We start from the raw sequence: 11,493 nt of genomic DNA on the forward strand, positions 1-11,493 counted from the left end.
TCGTGGGACGCGGTCGGCGGTGGTGGTGGGCGGGGCCGCCTGAGAAGGTGGGAAGGGTAGGGGCGCGGCATAGGGAGGGAGGTGGTGGTGGGCGGCGTCACCGGAGAAGGTGGGGAGGGTAGGGGCGCGCCGCATCGGAGAAGGTGGGGAGGGAGGTGGGCTGGCGCGGGGAGGGAGGTGGCTGGCTGGGGTCGTGGGGAGAGTGGGAGGATAAGGTGGCGTGTGGTTTTTTTGTCCGGTGCAGTTCGGTTCGTTTGTTTTGCGGGGCTAGTTTCTAGCTACGGGTCACCGGGTCAGCTCGATGGTGTTAGCAGAATAAGAGGGTGTTAGTAGAATAAGGTCTTAAGGAGTGTTATCATAATAGACCCATCTTATATCATCGAATGTCTCACAACCACCATTATTCACACACATACACATGTATATATATATACAATTAGGTATATATAGAATTTCTCCTACATGTTGCCTTTAGAGCCGGTGGCATTTGCCTTGGTGCCTTCGGAGCACGATGACAATTGCGAGTGGTTCATGGGGGCGGTAGCTGGTAATAGAATTCCCCTTAGGGATTTATGACTTGGTCGAGCAAAAATCCCACTATTTCCTCTTGAAGTGCTCATATGCGCCCCTCTGGTAGGAGCGTCTCCCGCACCAAATCGAGTTGTTAAGAAGGAGATCAATATGCATGTGTATTAGTTATGTGACTAGATATCGATAATGATGTAAAAATTGTGAATATTGTTCTGTCAAATGTACCTATAGTTGTCTATCAGATTTGGTCCTTTTGGACGCCATCATGCGAATGTTCTCGCAAACGTAGTATGCACACACATCAGTCCCCTTTGCCTGCTTCACGACCTTTACGAGAATAGAATTTAATCAGATAATAATTAATTCAGCATGATAATTAATTGTATTGAAACTAGAATTAAAGAGATGCATTGTAGCTAGTTAGTTCTACTTAATTAATTATACCTTGGGTCAAAACCAATACAACTTTTCTTTCCATGGACCTGGAACCTCATTCCTGAACTTTGCCCAAGCCCCGCCCGCCGGCAAAGAAAATGAATAAACAAGTTATTAAATAGTTTATATGAGGAAATGAGGAAACTAAAGAGGCCGACATATAGTTAAGGATGATTGAAATTACCTGTTGACTATCCCCTTCACGATTGAGTAGACACTTTTTTAAGTAGTGAGTCCAGTACTTCAACTGTTCCTTCGTCAACTTTAATGATTAACAAAATCCAATGATAACTACATTCACACAAGTTTGCATGTCTTAATTAAGCGGGTATGTGCATAACACTCATAAACTACCCTAAACCCTATACACTTAATTATTAACATCTAGCTAGCTAGTAAGTAAAAATAGAATTTGTAGTACAACACAGTCTGACTCACAGGAAGTTGTAAGGAAGTAGTATATCTTCATTGGTATTGAGGCGCTTCAAGAACTCTAGCATATTTTTCTCTACTTCTGCTTGATACCATGGATATGTCCATGTTTGTTCATTAACGGTATTTGGGTCAATGAACCCAATGCCATAGCGTCCACCTTTTTTCATTTCATACATCTTCATCCTGCAAAATACCATAGAAAAAATATAGTGAGGATGATTACATGTAATGATCGATCAATGAGCACTACAGCTAGCTTGAGACTTAAATTACAGAAAGAAATCACTTACAGACAATAGTAACTGACGAGAGCTTTGCCGAGTGCGTCTTGATTGAATAACTGAAATAGTTCCGAATACTCAACGGTCAGAGCTAGCTTATGGAAGTAATACACTTCCTTGACTTTCACCATGAGGGACTCTCGATTGGCACTCTTGGTAATTTTCATGTACCAATCATGCAATTCATACATTCTCGTTGGGAGGTTCTTGACCTCCTCAGGCTTGACCAAAGGTTGGCCGCGGACATATTTCCATTTTATGTCCTCCTCTCTAAGCAGAGGCATGGGCTCAATCTCGAGGAGTTGTCCAAGAGTGATACCAAGCATTTCAGCCTGCCTTCTATGCTCGTCGGTTATTACCAGCTGACCGGCGTCGGTACTCTCATGTGTGGGTACAACAAGCTGGGAGGTTGATTGCGCCGCCTGTTCTCCTAGCTGGGGAACGGTTTTCCCACTTTTTGGCCAGATGCTTGGCTCGAGCTCGAGCTCGACTCCTTTTGTCGTGCTCGATGTGCCTTCCTAATTTGGCGCTCATAGTCTAATCAACAGGCTTGGGAGCTGGTGCTTTAGCCATACGAATAAAGTGGTCAATATTATCCTCAGGCACTTTCTCCCTTGGTAGAGGTGGCGGTTTTGGTCCAAAATGGGCGTCCACTTGGGCCTTCACTATGGCTTCGTTCTGCTCCTTGGTCATGTCGTAAGGCCTCTGTGGAAGAGGCCCGAGGCTTGGGCCATATTGAAATCTCTTGCCTCCTCCTGTACCTCATGTACTACCTCGAGTTGTAGCACTACGCACCATAGCTGCGACGGCTCTCTTCCGCGATTGCTGAGGCAGCGGAGAGGGCTGACGCGGTGTCGGACTTGGAGGAGGAGTGGCACGCGTTGGTGGACTTGGAGGAGGAGGAGTGGCCTCACGCGTTGGCTGAGTTGAAGCAGGAGGAGTGGCCTCACGCGTTGGCTGAGTTGAAGCGGGAGGAGTGGCCTCACGCATTGGATGAGTTGAAGCAGGAGTTGTGGCCTGAAGCTGTGCCGGACTAGGAGGAGCAGGAGTCGTCTTCTCCTCATCACCTCCTGGGATGTCAAGCTCTAGCTGACGCGGTGTCGGTGGCCTTTGAAAGATGATGCAATCCTTTCTCCATAGGATGATATGATGTATTGCCTCTCCCAGTGTGTGCTCCTCGTCACCTCCAAGAATGTCAAGATGTAGCCCCAAATATTGGTCCACCACCTCATCAACCACAACACGAGCATAGCCGGCTGGAATCGTTCTACAATGGAAGGTTGCTCCGGGGGGATTTGTATAAGCAACGACGTCCGCCACCTTCACGGATATGTTCTTTATTTTGAAGTGTAGCTCACAGTTAGTGTTCTCCATGATGTCATCCAAAGGGTATCTACCCATGCTGCTTCTCGGCATGGATGGGACGGTGCTATCCAATGCTGGATCATTCGCTAGCTGCTGCCGCTGATACCGCCTTTCCTGGCTAAGTGAGTCGATCTGCTGCCGCTGCCGCTGGAATTTGAGTGCCAAGTCCGCGTGCGCTGATTCTAGGCCTTGAAGGCGTTCTGCTTCCTGCTTCCTCTGCTCATCCTCCAGCTTCTTCTTCTTCTCCTCCTTCATCTTCCTTCTCACACGACTTCTGTAGTTGGTGTTCCAGTCAGAAAAGCCCTCATACCACGGAACAACACCCTTGCCTCGTGTTCTTCCCGGGTGTTCAGGATTTCCCAGGGTGCGTGTAAGCTCATCATTCTCTCTGTTGGGCGTGAACGCCCCCTTTTGAGCATCTTCTGTTGCTTCAACTAACTTAATATCGGCTCCTTTAAGACATGCCTTCTTCAAAACCTGGCCTGTCTTTGGGTCCAACGCCCTCCCATGTGCATAGAATCAAGTTCTGCACCTGGGGGCCAGCTCAATGTAACTGGCGTGACATGTGCAGCCAGCATCTCTTGCTCAAACTTATCCCACTTAGGTATTGCCAACACGTAGCCACCTGGCCCCAGCCTATGGAATTGCTCCTTTTTTGTGGCATTGGCCTTGTTTTTTCTAGACCATTCCTTAGATATTTCTGATTCCATGAATTTCATGAAAGCGTGCCACTGTTCTCTTTGCTTTTCCAGTATTCCCTTGAATTCTGGAGTCTTCTTTCCTCCTTTGACGTAGTTATTCCATACAGTTTTCTTGTGGTTGTTGAATGCAATTGCCATCTTCCTAAGAGCAGCGTCCTTGACTTTCTCCACATCTGTAGCTGTGAAATGATCTGGTAGGGTGAAATGTTCCATGAGTTTTTCCCAAACAGAGTTTTTTCTCTGTCGCCGACAAAAGTAAGATATGGACGGTTCTTTGATGGATCTTTGCATTCTTGAAGGGAGATCGGGAGTTGGTCCTTCACAAGAACTACGCACTGACGACCGAACTTGTTTGCAATGTTCTTAGGCGCTAGTGGTTCGCCATTAGTTTTGATGGCATCGATGTTGTACTTTACGCCCTCCTTCAACTGTTTGCCCGGGCCTTGCACTCTGCCTCTAGAAGATTTGCTCGATCTAGAGGGCTGAAAGAAGAAACATTGATTCGTTAATATATCTTCAAATCATTTAAAACATGTGATGATCACCAGATGCCTGCTTATATAAATAAACCTCACCGGTCTCTGTTATTTCAAGATCAACATTTACTTCGCCATCATAATCATAGTCATCGTCCATGACTTCATCAATTCGATCATCACGATCGAATATTATATAAATCACCCTCCCCAGTATTGTTCAGATACTGGGAGCCATTATCTTCTTCATTTCGATCATTTGACGCGCAAGGGGAGCATATGATCTCGAACAGGGCCTCTTCTCCCTCTCTGTTGGTATTGTCCACCATAGCTTTTATTTAACTAATCCAGAAGAAATATAAAACAATTTAGTATTCCAATTACAATGCAGGCATGCAATCAATAAGGAAATCCTGAGTCATAGTACATAATATGCATCGTCTCGAATAATATATAATCTCGAATACATGGTCTCGAATATTGTATATAGAATACATCATTAGCTATCTAGGTAATAAAGATTGAATGCTACAGAATAATCTAGGCCACTCGCAGTTCCTAAGGCGCGGGCGGTGGACACCCAAAGAGAAGGAACCATCACAGGATCATAGCTCCGTTCATCTCCTCAAAGACCCTGCCAGGTATTGGAGAACCTGACGTCCATAGCAGCCATGTAGCGAAGGACGTGCTCGTCCTCCTCCCTGACACGATGACGCACCCCTCCTGCGGGGCCGGCTCCCTCCGCACCGAAAGTGGCCCATGGAAACGCCACCAAAGGAGCTCATGATTGACGACGGGACCCGGGTTCCTCACCAAGCGGTGAGCCCCTGAAGGTAGCGCCTCCCAGTGCTAGCTCGACGGAGCCTAGTCCCGGACATGGGTCCTCTGAAGCAGGACGTCGTCGCGAACGGGTCGATGGCGAGGATGCGGGCCGGGCATCGTCGAGAACAAATACTATACGGTGCAAAAGTAACATTTTTTAAATGATTGGATTGTGATTGCTTATATGCAAATTCTAAATTTCTATAACTAAAATTATAAGAAACGAAAAACTAACATTTCTAACATTTGTACAACAATTTGAAATTAATCTAATTCATCTAGCTAAAACTAACATTTCTAAAATTTCTAACATTTCTATAACATTTCTAACATTTCTATATACTATTTGACATTAAACTAATATAATTAATTAATTCATCTAACACATTTGTATAAAAAGAGAAAAAACTAAAAAAACTAAAAACTAAAAACTAAAAACAGAATCGTGTGTGTGTGTGTGCGCGCGCGCACGCTTGCGCGTGTGCACCTACGTCGCCGGCGGTGTGGCAACTTCGATTGGAGGGAGGAGATGGGCCGGGGAGAGGGGCTCACAGCGTGGGCAAGGTTGAGGTGACTACGGCGGCGAGGCAGAGGGGACGGCGACAGGCCGGTGCGGCGACGGGGACGGGCCGGCGATGGGCGGCGACGGGGACGGCGATGGGGACAGTGACAGGGACCACGATGGGGGCGGAGACGAGGGGCGGCGGCGACGGGGCAGAGGAGAAGAAGCAGAGGGAGAGATGCGAAATTGAATTTTTTTTGAAGTGTTTTCTTATATAGAACCCCCCTTTAGTACCGGTTGGAGCCACTAACCGGTACTAAAGGGCTGTTTTTGGCCAGGCGAAGCGGCGGGAAGCACACCCCCTTTAGTATCAGGTGGTGGCTACAACCGGTACTAAAGACCCCCCTCCCCTTAGTACCGGTTGGTGCCACCACCCGATACTAAAGGGGGTGCGCTCGCGCAGTTGCGGTGTGGAAGTTTAGTCCCACCTCGCTAGCCGAGAGGCGACCGCACCTATTTAAAAGCCTCGACGTGGTAGCTCTGTTGAACTCCTCTCTATAGCAGGCTTCTGGGGCTAACTCTGCTGCTCTTCCCTGTGGGCCTATTAGGCCTTGCGGACCTGCATTCTGGCCCAACTACATGTTGTGTTTCTAGTCGTATGCAGGCCGCTGTGGCCTAGTAGGTGGGCTTTTTTTATTTAGTTTTTTTTCTTTTCTGCTTTATTTATTTCTGAGTTGTTTTTTGCTGTATTTAGAGTTTCTTTGTGAATATTTTTTCTTTAGGTACAAAAAATTACAAACTTTCTGTTAGTGCCAGTAGTTTTCAAATTTGAATTATTTGACGAACTAATTTGTAGATGAAGTGCATCCAGTTTTTGCCATAAATGCATGAAAGAATTTGTTTGCACATAAAATTTCATCGCGTTTCAAATGCCAAAACACATAAGTATCCTAACTATTACAAAGATTCCCTCCAGTTTGTTCGAAGCGGCACTTTCTAGATATATAAGTCCGGAAAGTCACTAGAGAAGAAAGTGATGACGGTGCAGCCTATCACATCCTAGAGTGGGATCTTTCGGTGTGAAACTTTTTCTTCACGTGTGTCCCTTTGCGCCGTAGCCATGGACAATCTACATCATTTAACTGGATGCTCGGATCAATATTCACTGTGAATGGAGCAATTTCATCAAACTTTTCGTAATCTTCTGACATGTCTATCTTGTCATCCACTCCCACGATGTTTCTCTTCCCTGAAAGAACTATGTGGTGCTTTGACTCATCGTATGATGCATTCTCTTCCTTATCTTTTCTTTTTCTCGGCCTGATAGACATGTCTTTCACATAGAAAATCTGTGCCACATCATTGGCTGGTTCGTCTGCATACGCAAGATTGTTGAGATCCACTATTGTCATTCCGTACTGCGGGTCTTCCGTTACCCCGCCTCGTGTGATATTGACCCATTTACACCGAAACCAAGGGACCTTCAAACCATATCCATAGTCAAGTTCCCATATGTCCTCTATATAACCATAATATGTTTCCTTTCCCATCTTGGTTTTTGCATCAAAGCGGACACCACTGTTTTGGTTGGTGCTCTTCTTATCTTGGGCGATCGTGTAAAATGCATTCCCATTTATCTCGTACCCTTTGAAAGTCATTATATTCGAAGATGGTAATTGGGACAACAAGTACATGTCATCTTCAATATCGCCGTCATGCATGGCACGTGTCTGTGACCAACCGGCGAAAGTCCCCGCTTGTTCAAGTGTAGTCCAGTCGTCAGACTGCTCTGGGTGTTTGGAGCGTAGAAAATCCTTGTGTTCCTCCATATACGGAGCCACCAAGGAGGAATTTTGTAGAACTGTGTAGTGTGCTTGAGTGAGAGAATGCCCGTCCATACATATTATTTGATTCCCTCCTAGCGTGCCTTTTCCATCCAGTCTACCCTTATGCCGCGATTCAGGAACACCAATTGGCTTAAGGTCAGGAATAAAGTCAATACAAAACTCAATGACCTCCTCATTTTCATGGCCCTTCGAGATGCTTCCTTCTGGCCTAGCACAGTTATGAACATATTTCTTCAAGACTCCCATGAACCTATCAAAGGGGAACATATTGTGTAGAAATACAGGACCCAAAATGTTAATCTCTTCGCATAGGTGAACTAGGACGTGTGTCATGCTGTTGAAGAAGGATGGTGGGAATACCAACTCAAAACTGACAAGACATTGCACCAAATCATTCTGTAACCTTGGTATGATTTCTGGATCAATTACCTTCTGAGAGATTGCATTGAGGAATGCACATAGCTTCACAATGCCTAATTGAACGTTTTCTGGTAGAAGTCCCCTCAATGCAACCTGAAGCAGTTGCATCATAATCACGTGGCTGTCATGAGACTTTAGGTTTTGGAAATTTTTCTCTACCATATTTATTATTCCCTTTATATTCGACGAGAAGCCAGATGGTACCTTCATACTAAGCAGGCATTCAAAGAAGATTTCCTTCTCTTCTTTGGTAAGAGCGTAGCTGACATGAACCTGATGTATGCCGTCTTTTCTGTGCATACGTTGTTGTGTCCTCCCGTGCCTTCGGTGTATCTTTTGTCTTCCCATACACGCCCAAGAAGCCAAGTAGGGTCACACAAGGATTCTTCGTCACGTGCATCATGTCGATTGCAGAGCGGACGTCTAGGTCTTTCCAATAGGTCAGGTCCTAAAATATAGATCTCTTCTTCCACATGGGTGCGCGTCCGTAAGCGTCCTTCAAAATAGGTTGTCCGCAAGGACCCTTTCCAAAGATTACCTTAAAATCCTTGACCATATCATGTACATCAGCACCAGTACGGTGGCGAGGCTTCGTCCGGTGATCCGCCTCACCTTTGAAATTCTTGCCTTTCTTTGTTACGGGATGCCTGCTTGGAAGAAATCGACGATGTCCCAGGTACTCATTCTTCCTGCGACTATCCAAATATATACTATCAGTATCATCCAAACAGTGTGTGCATCCGCGGTATCCCTTGTTTGTCTGTCCTGAAAGGTTACTAAGAGCAGGCCAATCATTGATGGTCACGAACATCAACGCCTTTTGGTCAAATTCTTCATGTTTGTGCTCATCCCACGCACGTACACCTTTTCCATTTGACAATTGTAATAGTTCTTCAACTAATGGCCTTAGGTACACATCAATGTCGGTGCCGGGTTGCTTACGGCCTTGGATGAGCACTGGTATCATAATGAACTTCCGCTTCATGCACAACCAAGGAGGAAGGTTATAAAAACATAGAGTCACAGGCCAGGTGCTATGGTTGCTGCCTGATACGTCTCCAACGTATCAATAATTTTTGATTGTTCCATGCTATTATATTACCTATTTTGGATGTTTATGGGCTTTATTTTACACATTTATATCATTTTTGGGACTAACCTACTAACCGGAGGCCCAGCCCGTATTGTTGTTTTTTCCCTATTTCAGTATTTCGATGAAAAGGAATAACAAACGGAGTCCAAACGGAATGAAACCTTCGGGAGCGTGATTTTTGGAACAAACGTGATCCAGAGGACTTGGAGTGCAAGTCAAGAAGCAGCCGAGGCCTCCACGAGATAGGAGCCCCCCCCCCCTTTAGGGCGCGCCCCCTGTCTCGTGGGCCCCTCGGGTGTCCACCGACGGACTTCTTCCTCCTATATAAGCCTACGTACCCCAAAAACATCCAGGAGGCACCCGAAACACAATTTCCACCATCGTAAACTTTTGTATCCGCTAGATCCCATCTTGGAGCCGTCGCCGTCGTTTTGCCGGAGGGGCAATCCACCATGGAGGGCTTCTACATCAACATCCTTGCCCCTCCAATGAGTTGTGAGTAGTTTACCACAGACCTACGGGTCCATAGTTATTAGCTAGATGGCTTATTCTCTCCTTTTGGATCTCAATACAATGTTCTCCCCCTCTCTTGTGGAGATCTATTCGATGTAATCTCTTTTTGCGGTGTGTTTGTCGAGATCCGATGAATTGTGGGTTTATGATCAGATTTATCTTTGGATAATAATTGAATCTTCTCTGAATTCTTTTATATGATTGAGTTACCTTTGCAAGTCTCTTCGAATTATCGGTTTGGTTTGGCCTACTAGATTGATCTTTCTTGCCATGGGAGAAGTGCTTAGCTTTGGGTTCAATCTTGCGGTGTTCTTACCCAGTGACAGAAAGGGTTGCAAGACACATATTGTATTGCTGCCATCAAGGATAAAAAGATGGGGTTTATATCATATTGCTTGAGTTTATCCCTCTACATCATGTCATCTTGCTTAATGCATTACTCTGTTCTTATGAACTTAATACTCTAGATGCATGCTGGATAGCGGTTGATGTGTGGAGTAATAGTATTAGATGCAGGCAGGAGTCAGTCTACTTGTTATGGACGTGATGGCTATATACATGATCATGCCTAGATAATCTCATAATTATTCGCTTTTCTATCAATTGCTCAACAGTAATTTGTTCACCCACCGTAATACTTATGCTCTCGAGAGAAGCCTCTAGTGAAACCTATGGCCCCTGGGTCTATCTCTTATCATATTTGCTTCCAATCTACTTTTATTTGCATCTTTATTTTCTGCATCTATATTATAAAATACCAAAAATATATTTATCTTATCATACTATCTCTATCAGATCTCACTTTTGCAAGTGGCCTGAAGGGATTGACAACCCCTTTGTCTCGTTGGTTGCGAGTTCTTTGTTTGTTTGTGTAGGTTCATGGGACTTGTTGAGAAGCCTCCTACTGGATTGATACCTTGGTTCTCAAAAACTAAGGGAAATACTTACGCTACTATTGCTGCATCACCCTCTCCTCTTCGAGGAAAACCAACGCAAGCTCAAGACGTAACACTGCTCTTCTTGAAGGAAATATGCCCTAGAGGCAATAATAAAGTTATTATTTATTTACTTATATCATGATGAATGTTTATTATTCATGCTAGAATTGTATTAACCAGAAACATAATACATGTGTGAATACATAGACAAACTAAGTGTCACTAGTATGCCTCTACTTGACTAGCTCATTTTTCAAAGATAGTTATGTTTCCTAGCCATGGACGAAAGAGTTGTCATTTGATTAACGGGATCACGGCATTAGGATAATGATGTGATTGACTTGACCCATTCCGTTAGCTTAGCACTTGATCGTTTAGTATGTTGCTATTGCTTTCTTCATGACTTATACATGTTCCTATGACTATTAGATTATGCAACTACCGTTTACCGGAAGAACACTTTGTGTGCTACCAAACGTCACAACGTAACTGGGTGATTGTAAAGGAGCTCTACAGGTGTCTCCGAAGGTACATGTTGAGTTGGCTTATTTCAAGATTAGCATTTGTCACTCCGATTGTCGGAGAGGTATCTCTGGGCACTCTCGGTAATGCACATCACTATAAGCCTTGCAAGCAATGTGACTAATGAGTTAGTTGCGGGATGATGCATTACATAACTAGTAAAGAGACTTGCCGGTAGCGAGATTGAACTAGGTATTGAGATACCGATGATCGAATCTCCGGCAAGTAACATACCGATGACAAAGGGAACAACGTATTTTGTTATGCGGTTTGACCGATAAAAGATCTTCGTAGAATATGTGGGAGCCAATATGAGAATCCAGGCACCGCTATTCGTTATTGACCGGAAACGTGCCTCGGTCATGTCTACATTGTTCTCTAACCCGTAGGGTCCGCATGCTTAAAGTTAGATGACAGTTATATTATGAGTTTACATGTTTTGATGTACAGAAGGTTGTTTCGAGTCCCGGATGGGATCACGGATATGACGAGGAGTCTTGAAATGGTCGAGACATGAAGATTGATATATTGGACGACTATATTCGAACACCGGAATAGTTCCGGGGGTTATCAGATATATACGGGAGTACAGGGGGTTTACCGGACCCCCCC

This window comes from Triticum dicoccoides, chromosome 3B (genome assembly GCF_002162155.2).
Source record: "Triticum dicoccoides isolate Atlit2015 ecotype Zavitan chromosome 3B, WEW_v2.0, whole genome shotgun sequence".
NCBI classification, from domain to species: domain Eukaryota; kingdom Viridiplantae; phylum Streptophyta; class Magnoliopsida; order Poales; family Poaceae; genus Triticum; species Triticum dicoccoides.